This window comes from Triticum dicoccoides, chromosome 5B, assembly GCF_002162155.2.
Source record: "Triticum dicoccoides isolate Atlit2015 ecotype Zavitan chromosome 5B, WEW_v2.0, whole genome shotgun sequence".
In the NCBI taxonomy this organism is placed as follows: Eukaryota; Viridiplantae; Streptophyta; class Magnoliopsida; order Poales; family Poaceae; genus Triticum; species Triticum dicoccoides.
In genome coordinates, this window is record NC_041389.1 from 182,996,769 (window position 1) to 183,013,008 (window position 16,240).

Sequence of the window (16,240 nt, forward strand, 5' to 3'; positions counted from 1 at the left end):
ATGTTCTGAAAGGTTAGCACTAATAATAACAGGATATATCTTCTTCTCATCAAGATAACCATACTTCAAAGTGTCTAGCAATTCTTTTAATTCAAACACGATATCACATTTAGGTGGAGGAGGGCCTCCTAGAGTTTCAATAGGCAAATTGTTTTTATGAAGAGGTTGTTGTTCGAAGAATATTCTATCTATTTAATTTCTTCCATGCAAGTTCATATCATTTTCATGGTCTAGCAAATATTGTTCTAGTGGATCAATAGGAGCATAGCAATAGAAGCAAGACCAATTTATTTCATCCTTACTAGGTAATTCTTTCTTATGAGGTTGTCTACTAAACTTAGAGAAGTTAAATTCATGAGACTCATCACCAAAGCTAACACTGACAGTTTGTTTATGGCAATCTATAGTAGCATTGACAGTGTTCAAGAAAGGTCTACCAAAGATAATGAGACAAAAGTCATCTTGTGGGGATCCAAGAACTAGAAAACCAGTAGGATATTTTATTTCCCACACAGACCTCAACATCTCTAACAATCCCAAGTGGTGTGATGGTGTCTCTATTAGCAAGTTTAATAGTAACATCTATGTCTTCTATTTCAGCGGGTGCTATATCATTCATAATTTCTTGGTATAAGGTAAAAGGAATAGCACTCACGCAAGCACCTAAGTCACATAAACCATGATAACAGTGTTCTCCTATTTTAACTGAGACAATAGGCATGCCAACAACTGGTCTATGTTTATCATTTTCATCGGGTTTGGCAATTCTAGCAGCTTCATCATAGAAATAAATAACATGCCCATCAATATTTTTTACCAGGAGATCTTTAACCATAGCAACACTAGGTTCTACTTTGATTTGCTCAGAGGGTTTAGGTGCTTTAATATTACTTTTGCAAACCACAGTTGATACCTTATCACGTTCTTTTATCCTAACAGGGAATTGTGGTTTTTCAATATAAGCAGTAGGCACAACTGGATCAACATTGAAAAATAGATTCATCTTTAGCTTTAACTGGTTCTTTAATTTCTTATTTAATAGGGGGATGATAGACGTCAATACGCTGCAACGGCTGACCGCGCGGGTCACAACACGACAACCCGAAGGGGCAACGTATAGGCAGCGTGTGGATCGGTGCAACGGCGAGGAGGACATAGGGACTGCAGCGCTGCAGTCGGAAGTGACGACGCAGCGGCAGCCCGTTGCTTGATCGGTGGAGGGGCGCGCATACTCGGTGACGATCTTCATGGGAACACGTGGAGGCGTGCACAAACAACTGATGAGGTCATTCAGTCGCGCGACGCGGATGGAGTGGATCGTGGGCGGTCAGGTGATCAATGTGATCGCTCGTGAGGTCGGAGACGCTGCTCGGTGATGAAGTGGTCGAGCCACCGAGGCCACACGCGAACAGCCGGCGCGTGCACGCGGCAACGCCCGAGCAGGGCGCGAAGGTGCACAACACAACGCAGCCGACCAACGCAAGGGCCAGCAGCCTGATGCAACCGAGCAGGGTGGAGGTGTGGTTTGTGTACGACTCCCAATCGGATCACAGCGACAACGACCCGCGCAGAATGACTAGCGGACAACAACCATTCCAAGCAATAGCATGTCGCCGAGGCAACCTCATCAATGTAGGGGCTGGTGTAGTCGCTGTCGAAGTCGAACTAGAGGCGCGCAAGGGTTGATGGGCGGCTGGCCACACAAACCAATCGTAAATCGGAAAATCAAAAAAGAAACGCAGATCAAATGACTAACGAGAAGGGAGAAAACTTGGATCGATGGACTAGGAAAAAAGACTCTTAAGACAACCGATAGATGCAATCAACAGAAGAACCCTAGCTACGGGTTGCGCAGCCCCTGATAGAGATCACGGAGATTGACCACCCTAGAGACGGGGCAGCACAGAAGTTGTGGTGGAGCTAATTCAGGAACTTGTGACTGATACCAGGTAAGAGGATTAGAAAGGGATTGGTGTAATGCGGGGCATGCATTATTGAGCCTCAAGGACAAGTATATTTATAGTACAAAATTTGAAGGGTAAGAAGCCTCTTCTAGAGATAAGATAGGAATCGTATAGCAAAGAATACAGTCAATCTTAACAAATCCTAGCATACCATAATCTATACTAATTCAATTAAAGGAATACCACATTATCCATCCAGCTTGAGAAGGCTGTCTCTAACTGAGGATAGTTTCAGTGAGTGACATTAGCATCTAATATTGTGCATAACTGGATGCTAAACAGTTGCACAACTAAAAAATATCAGAAACCAAGAGTGTTCGAATCCTATTTGCTGAAGAAAACAAGTGAAACTGAACTACAACTAGTCGACAACACCTTACCTTTTCGATAAAGGGTGCTTTTTATTGACTCATAATGTAGCATCGAGGGATACAATCATAACGAGTACACACCCGGCCTCTGCATAACTAAGATGCACACAGCCAACTCAACACACACAAAACTATCACGCCGACAAAAAGCAAAGTCATACAAGACCGAAGCTATGTCTAGACAGATGAAAAAAAAAAAACAAAGCACTGAAAGCACCGAGTGACGATATACATGCAGCGACCATCCGCGCCAACAATCTTTTGACAGCATAAAAATGACGAGAAGGGTTCTCCAAAAGCGACGCCTCCAACAAGGGAAAGGCGTACAAGCGCCACCGTCGCCCAATCCAACCACCAAAGGTCAGACCGTGGGTTTTCACCCTAAAGATTAAATCCGAGCAAATTCCGAGCAACGCCATCAACAAGGTGACGATGCAAGAACGCCGCCATTGCCAGGTATAACCAACTAGGACCATACCAGAGTTTTCACCCCGGAGCTCAAGACTGGGTACTCAATATACCACCCAATCGAAGTCGAATTATGATGTCTCCTCCACTTGCCTCGATCCCAATAGTTGTATACGCGTACGGTCCCAGGCGAGCAATGACCATATCTGTATAGGTTGGTTGACGAGACTCGACAAGAGCCACTCGCCACCACCCGAAGAAGTCTTTGACGGGGAGGATGGACAGCGACATCTCCAAATCCTGAGTTCGGGACACTTCGAAGGTCCTGCACCATCCTCGAAAGTGGCAGCCAAGCCTGATCTCCACGAGACTACAAAAGCACTCGCTTCCACTAGCTCCGTCGTCCTCACCTATTGATGCAAATCATACAGGTTGAAGCCTCTCAGGTGACTACCGTCCGGCCAATGACCGCCCAGCAGCTTGCTGGCCAGAAACATGGTGCCACCCGACATTACGCCCGAGCCCGAGCGATAGACCACCGTGACCGCGTCTGCCCGCCAAAGAAGCGAGTGATGGCCACGACCACTGCACTTGGCCACCGCCTCAACATCCAATCCATGGCGGGGAAGAGCGGAGCAATTCCCGTGCTCATGCCGAGGAATTGATGGCGCCCCGAGCTGTTGCTTCCATTGGAACCAATGGCGTGTCCATGAGTGGTGGCGGCAAGCACCATAGTGCCCTCCTGGCCACCCATAGCAATCCTTCCAATGGATCCAGCCTGACATGGAGCGCCGCCGCCGCCGCTGCATCTTCGGCCTTCACAGCATCAAGTCGCCACGAGCACCTCGCCACACGTCGCTCAAAGTGCCTTGGGAAGGGAACCCCGCCGCCGCCATCAGCCGCGCGGGCGAGCCCGGCGGCGGCGAGGGAAGAGCGCACAGGAACTGTCGAGAAAAACGGATCCAATCGCCGCCCGAGCCGCCCTCCCGGACGACGCGGGGGCCTTCCTAACTACCACGAGTCTGAAAAGAAAAACTGTCCCTACAACTAGCTTATTGAACATTAGGCGCACAGTTCTCCTGGGTGTGGCAGAATAATGGAAGGACCTGCTCACGTCCCATTCGTGAGCCAAACTAACAAGAAATGCAACACTAAATGAATGAATTACAACCGTGGTCTGCAAGAAAAGCATGGCCCTACGAATAGAAAAAAACCCAAACACCTCCGATTGGTCTAGCGTCAACAATGGGTATGCGCTTAGAGGTGACCGTCAGGTGCGAATTCCAAAATAAAATGAACATCCGATCCATTATTACCCTTTCCAGCATTATTCACCATGGGATTTGATACCAGGTTCATAGTCATCGCTCCCCTCATGATGTAACCAACAACCACAAGATAGTGATGCCACAGGGGATAGCAGGTTAAGCGAAACTCTTAGAATCACATGTTGGAAAGAGGCTTAAATGCGAAGGCCGGGGACGGCATCATGCCCTGAGTTTGACTCGTTGTGTTTCAGAGACATGCTTGCGAATTGTGAATCGAGGTCTCTGCTGTTACTACGATTGTGGGCAGGAGTCTGCTGCTGAAGTATGTGCTGTTGTTGCTGCTGCTGCTGTGGAACAATGATCTAAGACGACCTATTTCCCGCTCAAACATCTCCTGTTGCACTGCAGCATTGGAGGAAAAAACTACAAACCTTGTTTCTTCATAGACAAACTAGGTGAAATATATAACATTTCCCCACAAAGATGGAAAAGAAAGAAAACATATGAAAGATTTCTGATGACTATTATCACGGAACTACAAATATATGGTTTAATTGCATTCGTTCTTGACAGACCAATTTCTTAGCTGGTGGTCACTGTATGTTAGCAGATCAGTGGGTTACACTATTTACAGCATATGAGCATTGCATATGGACATACACTATCTAAGACATGTCTCCCTGTATTTTATCCTATATTCTGAATAATAAAGGCATCGTCATCATGTAAACCAAACACACCCTAACAGAAGGAGGTAAGCTTAAGCCAATGCCTCACCATTCACTTGACTATGTGTGCAGTAGGAACTAGGAACTATGATTAGTGTAGCAAAACATGGTTTCCTAATGTCAAAACTCCATTCTCAAGTCAATACAAACAATTTGCGTACAGCTTGCGTTGAGAATGAAAAGTCGTGTTTAACAAACTAATTTATGCAACACAAGTAAATACTCCCTCCGTCTCAAAATAAGTGTCTTGAACTTAGTATAAATTTGTACTAAAGCTAGTACAAAGTTGAGACACTTATTTTAGGACGGAGGGAGTACAGAGTAGTAAGCAAAGTAAAAGAAGCCCTCGAGTTTTGCAATGATAACACAATCTGCAACAACTGATCCCATCCCTTTTTAAAACTATTGTCCAACCGCATATTTCCTGCCCATCACAAAGATTGTCTTTTTATCCAATATCGAACACATATCGAGATTAAAGTAGCCTGACTGCAATTATGCAAAATTAGAGAATCTAAATACAAAAGTATAGAACATAGGGAGTTCATAAGGAAATCATCAAAAGAAAGCCCGACGGGAAAAGTTACTTGCACTGGAAACTGGGGTATTATAAAAGCCAGAAGGGCACATACAAACTCACCACGTTTTATTACATGCTCCTGAGATAAACTCTCAAGCCGCTGTTTCAAGGATTTGTTCTCCAGGTCTAACATGATATTTTGTTGACCAAGAAAATCCATTTCAGCTGAAACTTCTATCCCTTGTGTCTGCAAAAATTAAACAGAGTGAGCATTTCTCGTATATGTTTAACGTAACGCTAACTTCTGGCAGAGAAGAATGATCCAGTTCACTTCAGTAACCTGTAAGGCTTGAACTCTTTTCTCGAGCTCTGCAATGTATTGGAGCTTCCGGACACGAGACCTCTGAGCATATTGCCTGTATGAACATTTAAAATAAAATGATAAATGTGAAACTTCAAGGTTTATCAGTAATTCAGTATATTAAAATTTGAACACTAGACATGATGTCCTGCCATCTTTTCAATAAAGCTCATCCTCTCTGCGGAGACAGAAACCATAACATTTCTATACGCTCACCAATTTGGTTTAGATGTGCACTCATATAGAATTATAGATATACACCTACTGTGTAACTGTGCACTAAGATTGAAAATGATCACACAAGTAGGCCGCATGTAAAGTTCCTTTAAGACTTCAACTTAAATAGCTAGAAATTTGGACTTGCTGCTTTGTGTAATCACAGATGCCGCAACCAAAACACAAGTCAAAGCCTACATGTATGCCGCAGTAACTGTGCACACATATAGCTAAGCAGTAGATGCACATTTGTCGCCTTCTAGTCATGTTTAGTAGCACTTATTTGTGTCGGTTACTCAGACAGTATATCAGAGCGGGAAAAAAGTCAAGCTTGTGTGTGTCTGGAAATTGGTGTGTGCAACTATGAGCCAATCTTCACCAAATGTAGCTTGCAGACTCGCCACCGGCACCGCTGCATCGCTACCTTGTTAGGTAGCACTTATTGAACTCTATCAATTGCTTAAACAACTGAACATCATAACCACACATTCATACTCCCTCCGTTCCAAAATAGATGACTCAACTTTGGACTAACTTTAGTACAAAGTTGGGTCATCTATTTTGGAACGGAGGGAGTAAAATGCAGTATAAGTACATGGCTATGTGCACCTTATAGATTCACAAGACAGTGAGAGCATGATAGATTTTAAATGTAGGCAACGCAAGGGTTGGTGATGAGCTTAAGTGTAGCAACTCAAAGGCCTATTCCAACCATAATTCATTGCTAATTATCAGGATTGGTGTTTCATGAACATGAAATTCTATGAAATCAACATGATTCTTGTAAGTGATGGTGATGGGCAAAAAAACGATTAAACTAACTGTTTGGCGCGTTTGGTGTCTGCTTCTGATTGAGAGTGCCTTTAGGTGTTCGTCACTCTCATTTCGTGCTGCTCCAACCATGATCTGATTATGAGATGCATCACCATATCCTTTCATGTCTGCCCCATTCAGCATGACAACATGATGCCCACCATTCTTCTCCCTCACTGGCAGCGGCATGCTATCCCTCACAGGAAGTGGAATGCCACCACCCTGCAGGAACATCTGTCTGGGATCCCACGGCGGGCCCTGCCCCTGCGGTCGCCCAAATGAGCTCGGCTCCCGGAAAAACTCTGGTGTGCGGCCCCAGGAACCAACTTGTCCTCCTGTCCTTATTCCATCAAGCACATTGCCACACATGCCAGCAGAAGCAGCGGCGGTGGTACCGTCAAACAACGTGAACGAGTCGCTGGAAGACCTGCGATGCCCTGGACGGCCGTAAGGCCGCGCCGGTGAGTCGGGCTCGTCGAGCAAGTCATCAAGTCACGAAGGCTGCTCGTCGACGAGGACGCTCTCCGACGAAGTGCGCTGGTGGCCTTGCCTGTGGTGAGCTTCCCGCGGCCTCCCGATCGGGCCGACCTCGGCTTGCGGCGACGGCGACGGCGACGCCGCCGAGAACGGGATGCGCGGCGGAAGCAATGCCTGCTTCTGGAGCCTCCCGTTCGCTATCATGGCTGACTTGACCAAACTGCACAAACTGCAGAACAAATGACAGGAATGAAAAATTGAGATTTGGAAGAAAAAAAAAACACCAAAAACTACATCACGAAAAAATTATAGAATTCAGGTCGGATTCCAGGGGCTCAAGGGGCAGATCTCGCCTACAAAGCCCCTAGGTGCGAATAATCGAATTGGCAAATTCGCATCAAGGATGCCGAGGATGCCACATCTGTGCGCCACAAGCATCGACTGCTCCCAAGAACTGCTCAATGTTTACATTGAAACGGCCTTGAAAACAAATCGACTCTTAACACGATTTTGCAAAGAAAAAAAAAAGATTTTCCCAGACATGAATGAACGACAGGTCACAAAAGCGGATGGTAAGAGAGTGGAAGTCGATTGAGAATTGCGCAGATAGAACCATTTCGAGACCGAGGAATCCGTACAAAACATGAAATAGCCTTACAGAATCGGAATCAAATGGAACAACGAATTACCAATTGGGCGCGACACCAGTGCGTGGCCGGCCTCTTAAATTGCTGGAGCAAAATCCTGATTCTAACTCCTAATCTTGGGAGCGATTGGATTCGGAGCTTCAGCCACGATGACGGGAGAGGATAAAAAGGCGAAACAAATTTTACGAGGAGAGACAAATCAAATAAGCCGAGTTAAAAATATTTATAACGGCAACAAACTTTCGACTTTAAACGGCTACGATTGGATCTTGGCTTAGGGGACAGTGTAGAGACTTCAGTTTAGGCCGTGCAACTCTCGATGCATTGCTCTCGTGCATTAGGCACGTACATATGATGTACAAGACGGGATCACAACCTCAACTATACAAAAAAACTAAAAGGTGGGCATACGATAACCCCCACCCCGCCGCGCACGTGCAATCTAAGCGTCGCCAGAGACACAGAGACTGGAACGAAACTCCTCGAAAGTGAAAGTAGGCCGTCCCTTAGTCATCACATGGGCGAACTGATGTGTGGTCGGAACATGAAGAACCCGAATGCGTCCAAAGGCTACCTGTTCGCGCACAAAGTGGATGTCAAACTCGATGTGCTTCGTCGGTGATGATGAACGGGGTTGGCGGAAAGATACACCGCGGAGATGTTGTCACAGTAGACAACCGTGGCATGTGAGATGTCGTGATGCAACTCCTGAAGTAACTGTCGAAGCCAAGTGCACTAAGCGGCTGCGTTAGCCACTGCTCGGTACTCGGCCTCCGCGCTAGAGTGCGACACTGTAGGTTGTTGCTTGGACGACCATGAGACGAGGGAGGGACCGAGGTAGACGCAATAGCCGGAAGTGGAGCGATGTGTGTTGGGAAAGCCAGCCCAATCAACATCAGAATAGGCCACCATATTCATAGAGGTGGACGCCGCGAGGGTGGGTCCGAGGGACATCGTTCCATGGATATATCGGAGAATCCGTTTCACGAGCGTCCAATGAGAGTCACGAGGGGCGTGCATACGGAGACACACCTGCTGGACATCATACTGCAAGTCTGGTCGGGTGAGCGTCAGATACTGGAGAGCACCAACAATAGACCGGTAGAATGGGGCGTACGACGCTGGCAAACCCTCGAGAGCTAAAACCTTGGCCTTCGTGTCAACAGGAGTAGCGACAGGATGGCAGTTGAGCATACCGGCATGCTCAAGTAGCTCATGCGCACACTTTTGCTGACGAAGAAAGAAGCCATCGGGTCGCCGAGTGACTTCAGTGCCAAGGAAGTAATGTAGAGTACCCAAATCCTTGATGGCATCACGTAGCCGGAGAGTAATCTGTTGAAGAAGGGCAGCGGATGATAGAGGCGAGGGTGTCCTGATCTTTCGATGAGATGATAACTATCGATTTGGTGAAGCCAACTTTGACGATCCGACTACAAACATGCACGACGTTGCGCCCTACCATCGCTAAACCAATCTCCTAAGGTTACTGATGATGCTGGAAGCACGATCATCCTGACCACAAAGTTCTATTCCTGTATGCAATCGAAGAACAAGCAAGAATATGAAGATGAGGGAAAAAGAAAAGTTCAAGAATATGAAGATAAGGGAAAAAGAAAAGTTCTATTCCCATACACCTGCAATTAGACATGACACAAAAGTCTGTGAAGTATTTTTGTCCTGGATAACATAAGTAAATTATTGCACAGTTAGGATTAGAAATCACCTCATAGATATGCATGTATGCAATATTTTTGGTCGTATCCAAGGAAGTCATGTCCTCATCATCCTCCCCTTCTTGAAAACAAAGCTTTCATCGGCGTTGCTTAATCTGAAATGTGACTAATAACAGAGACGAAGTGTACATGTTATATATGTATATGTCATCCATTTTTATTTCCCCGGTTTTTGCACATATGACACATGTATACATGAGTAAATTTCATATGTCATAAAATAAAAAGGCAAAATATTAACACAAGAAGTAGAAAGCATGAAAATATTGCAACTCAGTTTGCACATATAAGAAGATTTTCTTCATATTAAAAGATTGACAATGTTCATTATTAAACCATCTCAATATTGGTGAATAAACTTTAATTGCTTCAAATTTACATGCTACAACATGCTTAAATAAGCAAACATGCAACAAGTCATTTGACACAGAATCATCACCAATATTAGAGGTCATATCAATATGATTAAGCATTGGCACAAATTTTTTTAAACATATTTGATCCAAATCTGATTTATTCTGTGGTTCACATTGTTCTTTCTCAGTTAATTCAATAGGTGCACTCAACATTGTTGATACTGCATTTGTTTGATCACATGGCAAAGTCAAATGATCAACATAGTCCTCTAAAATAGGTGTTGTGATCAAAGTAGTGGGTAGGTCATCACATGGTGCATTGAAATTGACAAGGCATTCATCATACTCGTGTGGAGGTGGAAGATCAACACCTTTATCATTACCTTTTATGATCAACTCAGATGATGTAGGCACTCTCGATGGTGATGTGTCACACGGTGGAGGTGATGTAGTCCTCACAACTACGCATATGGTTGTCATAGTATGCCTAGTAGTTGAAGAAACAACCGTATCAACTCTTGGAATGTGCACCATGTGCTTGTTCTCCTTGTGGGCAACACGTCGTTTTATTTCCTGTTTAGCTTGGCAAGCAAGACGAAACAAATGGTCCATAGGATAACACTCTTCATGAATTAGTATCTTATTAATATCACGGTTGAATCCTCCCCAAAATAAAACCATAAGATTTTCTTCACTTTCTTCTAAAATTGAGTGCAACAAAGTAGTTTGTAAATCATCATAATATTTTGTTATGGTGTTAGTGTCTTATTTTAAATGTTGTAATTTTTTAATCATGCCACGAGTATAATAAACATCAATGAATATATCTCTCATGACAAGTTTTAAATCATCCCAAGTAGTAGGTATAAAATCAGGGTTTAACCGACAATATTCACTCCACCAAACTAAAGCAAAGCTACTGAAAGTACTAACCACAGCTTGAAATTTTCCACGCTCATCAAAATTATGGGAAGCAAATATATCATTTATTTCGTACTCCCATTCAATATATAAATCTGGCCTAAACGACCATTAAAGGATGGCATGGAAACATTAACCTGATTATGCGCATTCTGATGTCGTTGCTCCTCTCGTGACGGTTATTATGTTTTCTTAGGTGGTGGAAAGTCTCCCCCGATCGATGATGCCCAAGAACCAACAACTCTAGAACCTGCCATAATTAGTAGAAAACAAGAAATAAAATTCGAGAATAACATTCCTATGAACTACTAGGATGTGATGGTAAAATGCTCATAGTATAGCAAATATCAATGGCTTACAGGTTCTTACCATGCAGTAGGTGGTGACTGGCAACCAGCGGTGTCAAATAACTCCAAAGATTGAGTAAAGCGATGGCCACGGGAACGTACTTATGCACAGTGTAGAAATATGTGAACCTTGGAAGGCTTAAATATATGGTAGCAATAGATTAGCAATAATCAATTCAGAGATGCAACGTTGAATAAACGCTCAACGATGGTATTATGATGGTCCTAGGATAGACCGGAGTAAAGATGCGAGTCTAGAACACTAATGAGGTCACGGCATAGCACAACTAGCATCAATAAAGGATATGAAGTAGCTCTGGACAGCAAGATATAAGTGAAGATCACAATGTCAGTAAAGATAATGATGATAAACAACTGCCAAGCAGGATATACCAACAACTCTCTCTCTCCAACTTTCCTCTAGAAAAGTTTGTGCCAATTTTATGACAATTTTTCTCAAGAATGGCACTAACTCAAGCTTTCACACGCAAAAAGAATTACTCAATTCCGAGTTGATATGAGGAGTAAAAAATCTAAAACTAGGCTGAAAAACTGGAATAAGGTGTGTTCGCGAACTTCAGAGGGCAAAAAGACCTATTTAGAAGCCGATTTTTAGGTGTCAAATATTGAACATGCTTCTGCAACTATTCAGATACAGCTCATCACTAGCTTTAATTTGAGTACTCGAGGGGCCAAAACGGACTTCGTATGAGGAAGATATGCCTGTTTTACTGAACAGTGCACAAAACATATTCCAATCCAAATTCAGCTACGAGATTGAGTCTAGATAGATCCAAATTTTGTTTGACCGTCAAGATGATGTCGTCAACATAGAGCAACAAGTAAGCACTCATGTCGCCATGGTGATAGACGAACAACGAGGCATCTGAGCGAGTGACACAGAAGCACAATGTCTGAAGAAAACCAGCGATACGCTGGTACCAGGCGCGAGGTGCTTGCTTGAGGCCGTAGAGAGACCGAGACAGCAAGCACACAAGGGCAGGATGAGTGGCGTCGATGAAACAGTGGGTTGCTCATAGTAAACCCGCTCCGCAAGGTGACCATGAAGAAAAGCATTGGAGACATCCATCTGATGAATTGGCCAGCCGCGAGAGACCACTAGCTGGAGAACGGTACAGATCATGCTCGGTTTGACAACTAGTGCAAACTTCTCGGTGAAGTCAACTCCAGTGCGCCATCGAAAACCATGGACCACCTAGTGAGCCTTATAGCGCTCAAGAGTGCCATCCGAGCGGGTCTTGTGATGAAATACCCACTTGCTGCTGATGACGTTGGCGCGAGGAGGCCGGGGAACCAGTGTCCAAGTGCGGTTCCCCTGGAGAGCATTGAACTATTCCTGCATCACAGCAAGCTAGTGAGGATAACAAAGGGCTGCCCGGATGTAGGAATCGGTGACGGCTCGACGGTGGAGGCAACGAGGAGATACTCATGCTGGAGTACCACAGGCTCAGGAGGTGGACGCCGGCCCTGGCCCGTGTTAGAGGGCGAGACGGCAACTCTGGGACCGCGGCAAGCATAGGTGGTGAAGACGACTCTGCCTCGGTGGAGGACGGCGAGGCGGCAGAGGCCCCGGCCGCGCCCGAGGCCAAGGAGGGGATGGACGACGCGGGAGCGCCCGACGTAGCCGGAAAGGATGGCTCGGGGGACTCCGAGGGCTCCAACTCGGTGTCCGCCCCGGAGCCCGAACCACGGGGCGTCGAGGGGGCACGACCGGAGTCAGGGGCCGCAGGTCGACCCACGGCGCGAGGAGCGCCAGAGCCTGGGGGCGGTCCGAGGACAGAATGAGGTCGTCCACCAGATGATAGAGTCGAAGGTTCGTTGGTTGCCGGCGGCGGGTACCTGCTGAAACGGAAACACCTTCTCATCAAAGTAAACATGTCGTGAGGTGAACACCTAGTGTGAGACAGGATCGTAGCAGCGGTATCCTTTGGTATTAGGTGGGTAGCCAAGAAATATGTAGGCAACTGAGCGAGGTTCAAGCTTATGAGGCGGAGGCGGCGATGCTAGGATAGCAGAGGCAACCGAAAATGTGAAGCTCATCATAAGAGGGAGGTGCACCAAGATAAGATGATGAGGTGCAAAGTTTTCGTGAGTGCGGAGAATGTTAATGAGTGATGCAGTGGCAAGTGCGTCAGGCCAGAAGCGCGGAGGCACATTGGCATGGAAGAGAAGCATACAGACGCAGTCGTTAAGTATAGGGGCAAGTGAGACGAAATGTCATGGCATGTGTGGTGAGAAGAGTGCGAATAGCCAGGTTGTCAAACTCCTTCTATCTGTTTGTAACGCTAGAATGGGATGCCCAAATTGCATGAAAACATAGGAGTGGAAAGCAGCAAGAGTAGATATAGCATCAGACTTGCACTGCAATGGAAAGGTCCATACATAATGCGCAAAATCGTCAAGAATAACAAGATAGTAGAGATAGCCCATATTACTTGCAACTGGAGAGGTCCATACATCACTGTGAATTAACTCAAACGGGTACGACGCAACGTGAGAGGAATCCCTAAACAGAAGTCGAGTGTGCTTGCCGAGACGACAAGCATGACAAGAGTGATCATCGTTCTTATTACATGTGAATGAAAAACTCCAAAGTATATGACAAAGGTGCCGGGGTTGGCATGACCCAAGAAAGCATGCCAAAGGTCCACACTGGTGGCTAGGGCGACAAGAGCGGCAGAGGTGGTGGAGGCGGTGGAGTGGTCCAGGTAGAGCTAGTAGGGGCTGTCACATCGGGGGAGCACCATCCCGGTGCGAGCGTCCTTGACAGAGAAACCAAACTCGTCAAACTCAAAGGCAACAGGATTTTCACGTGTAAAAGAATGAACGAAAACAAGATTTGTAATAAGATTAGGGGAGACTAAGGTGTTAGATAATGACAGTGGAGTAGATGTAGAAGGAAAAGATGCATGTCCTATGTGAGTAATGGGAAGGAAGGAACTATCAATGACGGTGATACGAGTAGAGATGTGGACGGGATAGGAGGTGTGGAGATTACCGGGATGAGCGGTCTTGTGAGCTGTAGCTCTGGTGTCCATGTACTAGTCACTGCCGCCGGTGTAGTTGGACGGGGTGGGAGAGGAGTGCAGAGCTGCCAGCAAGGCCGGGTCCCAAGGCGCGAGGGGAAGTGCGGGGACCAACGACTGTGGCGGCGCCGTCAGGGGCAGCAGCGACAACCCTCCATGTCGCGGCGGCTGTCCATAGGAGAGAGGCCCATAGGGCACCACATAGGCCTGCAGCGCGGGGTAAAATGCATGATGCAAGGGAGGCCGCGTGCCGAGGATGCCAGGATCAGGAGCACGTGGAACCGGCATGGAATAAGCATGCACGACACCGGTCCACGGGTTCTGGCCGGCGTACCATGGGGTCGGCTGAAGCTGCTATGGTGGATGGGCGGCTCCACCCTGAGCGCGTGGGGTGGCTGCTGCTTGCGCCCACCAAGCCGACCCTTGCGGCGTCCCCCGTTGGCAGTCGGGGTCGGCTGCTATGGCAGGAAGGGGCTGGCGCCTGCAGGAAGGCCGGCGGGGGCAGGAGGGCCGACGCGGGGCGCTGCTAAGGCGGCGCCAAGCCACCGCGGGTGCCGGTGGTGAGGGCGGTGTGAGTGGCCCGGGTTCGCGCCATCTTTATCCGTCGCTCCTTGAGCTTTAGGTACACCACACCTTAGCATAGGTTGGCTCTGGGATGAGGGTAAGGTTGGAGGCGACGTTCCCAAAGTCTTCGTCGAGACCGGCGGTGAGGGTGCTGATGAGGAGCTGGTCGCCGACCATCGCACCAAGATCGAGCTCATCGGCAAGCTTTTTGAGGCGCATGAAAAAATCATCGATAGATGAACCAAGCTGCTGGCACTCGTAAAACTCACCGTGAAGGAGGACCTTGCGCTGAAGTTTGTTATTGGTGAAGAGGCCGTTGAGCTTGGCCCAGATAGCGTAGGCGTCGCCCTTGTCGTACACTAAAGGAAATATGCCCTAGAGGCAATAATAAAGTTTTTATTTTATATTTCCTTGTTCATGATAAATTTTTATTATTCATGCTAGAATTGTATTAACCGGAAACTTGATACATGTGTGAATACATAGACAAAACAATGTGTCCCTAGTATGCCTCTACTTGACTAGCTCGTTGATCAAAGATGGTTAAGTTTCCTAGCCATGGACATGAGTTGTCATTTGATAACGGGATCATATCATTAGTGGAATGATGTGATGGACAAGACCCATCCTTTAGCTTAGCATAATGATCGTTCTGTTTTATTGCTACTGCTTTCTTCGTGTCAAATATATATTCCTCCGCCTATGAGATTATGCACCTCCCGGACACTAGAGGAATGCCTTGTTTGCTATCAAATGTCACAATGTAACTGGGTGATTATAAAGATGCTCTACAGGTATCTCCAAAAGTGTTTTTTGGGTTGGCATAGATTGAGATTAGGATTTGTTACTCCGAGTATCAGAGAGGTATCTCTGGGCCCTCTCAGTAATGCACATCATATGAAGCCTTGCAAGCAATGTGACTAATGAGTTAGTTGCGGGATGATGCACTATGGAACGAGTAAAGAGACTTGCCGGTAATGAGATTGAACTAGGTATGAAGATACCGACAATCAAATCTCGGGGAAGTAACATACCGGTGACAAAGGGAACAACTATATTGACATTACGGTTCGACCGATAAAGATCTTCGTAGAATATGTGGGAACCAATATGAGCATCCAGGTTCCGCTATTGGTTATTTACCAGAGAGGTGTCTCGGTCATGTCTACATAGTTCTCGAACTCGTAGGGTCCGCACGCTTAACGTTCGATGACGACAGGTATTATATGAGTTATGTGTTTTGGTGACCGACGGTTGTTTGGAGTACCAGATGAGATCACGGACATGACGAGGAGTCTTGAAATGGTCGAGAGGTAAAGATTTATATATTGGAAGGTTACATTCGGACACCAGAATGGTTTTGGGAAGTTTCAGATGTTTTCCAGAGTACGGGGGGTTACCAGAACTCCCTGGGGAAGTAATGGGCCAACATGGGCCATAGGGGAGAGAGAGGGGAGCCCACAAGGGGCTGCGCGCGCGCCCCCCATGGGTTGTCTGAA

At 46.3% G+C, this 16,240-nt stretch overlaps 1 pseudogene; it reads right to left on the reverse strand.

Moving 5' to 3' along the window:
* Positions 1-3,384: 3,384 nt before the first annotated feature.
* LOC119308019 lies at positions 3,385-7,803 on the reverse strand (annotated as a pseudogene).
* Between the last annotated feature and the right edge of the window lie 8,437 nt (positions 7,804-16,240).